Source organism: Propithecus coquereli, unplaced genomic scaffold (assembly GCF_000956105.1).
Source record: "Propithecus coquereli isolate 6110/MARCELLA unplaced genomic scaffold, Pcoq_1.0 Scaffold31, whole genome shotgun sequence".
Classification (NCBI taxonomy): Eukaryota; Metazoa; Chordata; class Mammalia; order Primates; family Indriidae; genus Propithecus; species Propithecus coquereli.
The window spans coordinates 3573769-3579003 of record NW_012148730.1 but is presented as its reverse complement, the minus strand read 5'-3'; positions in this window follow the sequence as shown (position 1 = coordinate 3579003).

Below are 5235 nucleotides of genomic sequence, written 5' to 3'. Positions count from 1 at the left end.
GGAGGGGAATCAGGAAAGTGTGGTATCCTGAAATCCAAGTGAAGAAAATCTATTAAGTGTGTCAGATGATGCCGGGCAGGGTTTCTCAGCCTTCACACTATTGACATTTTGGGCTGGATAATTCTTTGTTTGGTGGTGGTGGTGTGTTTCCTACACATTGTAGGAGGTTTAACAGCACCTCTGGATTTTGCTTTCTAGATGTCAGTAGGGTTTGCCTCACCCAACACATTGTGACAACCAAAAATGCCTCCAAACTTCGCTAAATGAAACCTGGTGGGTAAAATCACCCAAGTTTGAGAACTGCTGTGTCGGATCAAGTAAACCAAAGACTGCGAATTGCCCATTGAAATTAATGACATGGAGGTCACTGATAACCCTGAGGAGGGTGATTTTGGGGGAGTAGCAGGTTGTGAAAGCTGAAATACAGGGTATCCCCAAAGTCACCATACATAGGGAAAATGGGAAATTATAGCTAAATGTACCTTTATTTACAAAATATTCATTACAAAATTTTATAAAATTTTTCCTTTGTATGGAGACTTTTGGGACACCCTGTAGAGTGGGTTTAAGAGACTGGTAGGAGAGAAATTGGAAATAGCAATGTATAAAAAACTCTTGAGTTTTACTGAAAAGGCGAGGAAATAAATAAATGAAGCATTAATTAGTGGGGGAGATGAGGACTAAAGTATTTTTGTTTTTGTTTTTTTTTGCAATGGGAGCAATAGTAGCATGTGTGTATGTGTGTGGGCTGGGCCTAGGAGAAAGGATGGATGGATAGAAAGAACGTGAGCCGGTGAATGAAGGGTCCGGCAAAAAACGCCTGCCCGAAGCTGCTTGTTTGCTGTGTGCAAAGTTCAGCTGAAAACAGCTGACCTGTATGGAAGTTGTTAAAGAAATTAGCAAATGGCCCTGACCTATTGCACGTGTCCTTGGAAGTAAATACGGAGGAATTTAGCTGAGGAGGCTATTTTCTCCTTCAGAATTTGGTCTCTCTCCTTCTCTCTAAACAGTATGTGTTTTGAGTAATTATTCCTTTGCCTACCGAGCTCAGGAGCGAAAAGCAGCCACTACACGTATGCTGATGGTATGATCCAGGAGAGAGGAAACAGTAAATGATGTAGAAAAGAGCTGTTGGAAAGATGCTCTTGAGTAATAAAGAGGGCACGGGATCTGCAACACAAGACGAAGTACGGGCTTTAGCTGGGCGCGGTGGCTCACGCCTGTAATCTTAGCACTCCGGGAGGCCAAGGAGGTAGGATTGCTTGAGGTCAGGAGTTCGAGACCACCCTGAGCAAGAGCGAAACCCCGTTTCTACTAAAAATAGAAAAATTAGCCGGGCATGGTGGCGCATGCCTGTAGTCCCAGCTACTAGGGAGGCTGAGGCAGGAGGGTCGCTTGAGCCCAGGAGTTTGAGATTGCGGTGAGCTATGATGATGACACTGTACTCTACCTCGGGCAACAGAGTGAGACTGTCTCAAAAAAAAAAAAAAAAAGTATGGGCTTCGGATAGCAACATGGGTATTTCATCAGAGATAGCAAGTGGGAAGGCAGAGAATGTGGTTGCAGATATTGGTAGAAAGGTTGATACGGTTTTGGTGGGATCTGTGGAAATTCTTTACTGATTGCTTCAACTTTCTCAAAGATAACGAAGTTATTAGCTCCCATGATGATGGGGAATGAAGTATTTAGGAGTTTGAGGAGTGGGGAAAAAAATATGAAATATTTACCTAAGAGAGTGAGACAAATAATGTTGGACGGTTGTTATGATTACCAAGTATTATTAAGTATTTGAGATTCATGATCATGAGTTTAAAGTGAGCTTTTTAGTATGATGGGATATGTTTCTTTAGCTAAATTCAACTGCAAAAGTGCAGACAGAGAACAGGCAAAGAGTTGGTGTATTAGTCTGCCCAGGCTGCCATGACAAAATACCACAGACTGACTAGCTTAAAACGCAGACATTTTTTTCTCACAGTTCTGAAGCCTGGAAGTCCCAGATCAAGGTTTGGCAGGGTTTGATTTCTGGCTAGGGCTCTTTTCCTGGCTTGTAGATAGCACCTTTAATCTGACATGGCTTTTCCTCTGAGCAAGATCTCTCTTCCTCTTCTTATAAGGCCACCAGTTTTATTGAATTAGGGCCTTACCCTTATTACCTCATTTATTCTTTTTTTTTTTTTTTGAGACAGAGTCTCACTCTGTTGCCCGGGCTAGAGTGAGTGCCGTGACGTCAGCCTAACTCACAGCAACCTCAAACTCCTGGGCTCAAGCGATCCTCCTGCCTCAGCCTCCCGAGTAGCTAGGACTACAGGCATGCACCACCATGCCCGGCTAATTTTTTCTATATATTTTTAGTTGTCGCATTAATTTCTTTGTATTTTTAGTAGAGATGGGGTCTCGCTCTTGCTCAGGCTGGTCTTGAACTCCTGACCTCAAACAATCTGCCCGCCTCGGCCTCCCAGAGTGCTAGGATGACAGGCGTGAGCCACTGCGCCCGGCCCTCATTTATTCTTAATTACCTCCTAAAGACCCTATCTACAGACATAGTCACACTGGGGTTAGGCCTTCAGTATAAAAATTTGAAGAGGGACACAATTCAGTCCTTAGCAGTTGGATATAGGTAGAGTTATATTAATAGTTTTGCTGAAAGAGGATAAGGGTGTGGGGGGGGCAGGGTATATTGCCCTATATTATATGCAAGTCAATGGTTACTTTGATCATGGATTTAAGATAGGTAAAGGGAAAGAGGAATTCACGACAGTTGGGAACAAAGATATGTAGTAGGATCAATGGATTGGAAGCCACAGTTCAAACATTATTGAAGTTAAGGTATTTTAGGCTATGAGATGAAAAAAAATAGAAAGTGGTGGTTGAAAAATAGGAAGTTGAAACTGAGATTTTGGAGGCATGACAGTCATGGGCATTGACAAGTTCTGGATTATAACCTTGCAGTGGATGCTATACTGCATTGCCCCAAACTTCCGTTTAGGATGAGGACCTTCATTTTTGTAGCTTCTGGGAGTATTGTCTGCTGAAAGTTCAAACAACTGAGTCTCTTCCTGGCTTTGCCTTCCACTGAAGGTAGCTGCCTTGGCCAAGGTTATGCCCCTACCTGGGGGAAGTCCACATCCAGTGATTGCTCAATTTAAAAGTCTGAGGGGCCACCTCAGCTCCAGAGCTCCCTGTGCGACCAGATGAGGCCTTTGTTACTACTCTGCAGTTGAACTTTCTCTGTCCAACCCTGCTCCTTTTACTCCTTCACAGATGTTGTTTCAGAGAGCATTCCTCAGTAATCTTCCTGCATGCAAATATCCATTTGAGAGTCTGTTTCACAGAGGACCTGACCTAGGATAGTTAGTGCTAGGTGTGTGTTAAGGAAATGGACTTTAAAATGGGATATTGGAACTGGATCACTCATCAGTTAGCTGGAAATGAGAACAATGTCTCTGGTGGTAGGGGGATTATGGATAGCCTTTGGTATGCTATAGCAATGCAATTGTTAAAATTTTCTGGGTGGAAGGGAACGCACTGGCAGCGGCTATATCTCAAGAGTTTGAGAGGGTCAGGACAAGTAGTAATGATAAGTAGTGATAAGGACAATGGACAATGGCTGGCTATTGCTGAGGATGATAGATGTATCGGAGAAACAATGAAAGGCTGAGGGTGATTAATCACCAATTTAAGGTGAAGTGTGAAAGTCAGAGGACCTTGGAAGCATTTAAAGAGATTTTCATTTTCTGTAACCAGAGGATCAGACCTAGGACTTCATTATAAAAGCAGTGCAGGTCCAGGGAAGGGTTACGTTCCCACCTCTGGCTAGTTTATTACACCAAGGAAAAGGCCTTGGTTGAGAAGGAGAGGAGGCCTGAGTTGTGGGATGCGGACATCTGGTTGATATCCTTGAATTCTACAAGTGGATGAACCTTGAAAGCATTATGCTAGGTGGAAGAAGGCACACACAAAGGTCACATTTTACATGGTCCATATAGGGCTAGGGAGGTGATAGCTAAAGGCTGTGGGATTTCTTTATAATTAATGAAGACATTTTAAATTAGAATGTGGTGATGGTTTCACATATCTGTAAATAAGTGCACCAAAAAACATTGAATTGTGCACTTTAAATGGGTGAATTGTACGATATGTGAATTATATCTCAATAAAGCTTTAAACAAACTCTTGAATTCCCTGAATCCTCTGGGCTTGCAAAAGCGATCTACTCCTTCTTGTTAAAGGCTAGTACTCTCATCTTGCTTGATAATAATGTAGAGGCTTCTCTTGCAAGAAAACCTGTGCCCCCTAATGTTCTGTCCTTGGCTCCCCTCCCAGCCACCAAACCAATGCTTAGAGTTTTGTCTCACTTCACCTGAATGGGGAAGTGTTGGGTGTGGTAAGATAGGAAAAGGACTAAGCCAAAGATCTTAAAAACCTTTCCAATATGTACCAGCAGGATCTGGGAAAGTAAGTATGGGATTGGATTCTGAGGGTGATGGATCAAGGGGCTCGAGGTAGGAAAACACAGTTAGATAAGTGAGAATTTATCAGTATGGAGGCACTCGCTTGTAATACATATTTTAAGGTCCTGGATGATGGCATTAATATGTTGCTAGGATGGCCCTTGGAAGTTTGGATAAAGTGGTGGCCCAAAGTAAGTGAAGTAAACATTTCAGAACTGCCACGGAAGACAGTGGAAGAAGAGGTCAAAATGCTTTGTGAAGTGGGCATGCTAGAATGTATATATTACGTATGACGAGAAAATGCACCAGCATCTATTTTCCTCCAGTAAGATCTGGAAGACAGCCCATTTACAAAAGTGATAAGGAATGTGTTGGTGAGACAGGTGGTGTCATCATTGAGAAGAACAGTGGTGGCCATCCTTCTGATGGCAGAAGATATTGTTCCAGATCTGAGTTCCCTGAACACAATGAGGGATTATGGGATCCTAAAATAATAGAGGCCAGGTTGTTGTGCTTAGACATTAGAAACAAGATGAGCACAATTATAACAAGAAACAGGGTTGGAGTGGTAGCCTGGGTACCTGATCCAGAGTGCTCGATAGAGATGGTTAATGGAGCACAGTGTTCCTAGGGGTGAGATAGATGGACAGTCAAAAATGAGAGTAGAAAGAAAAAACAAACAAATAAAAAAAAATGAGAGCAGTAGTTGATTCTCCTTGTCATTGTCTTAGGTTGGGTTCCCTGGAAGCAGAACCTGTGGCCAGAATTTTTTTTTTTTTTTTTT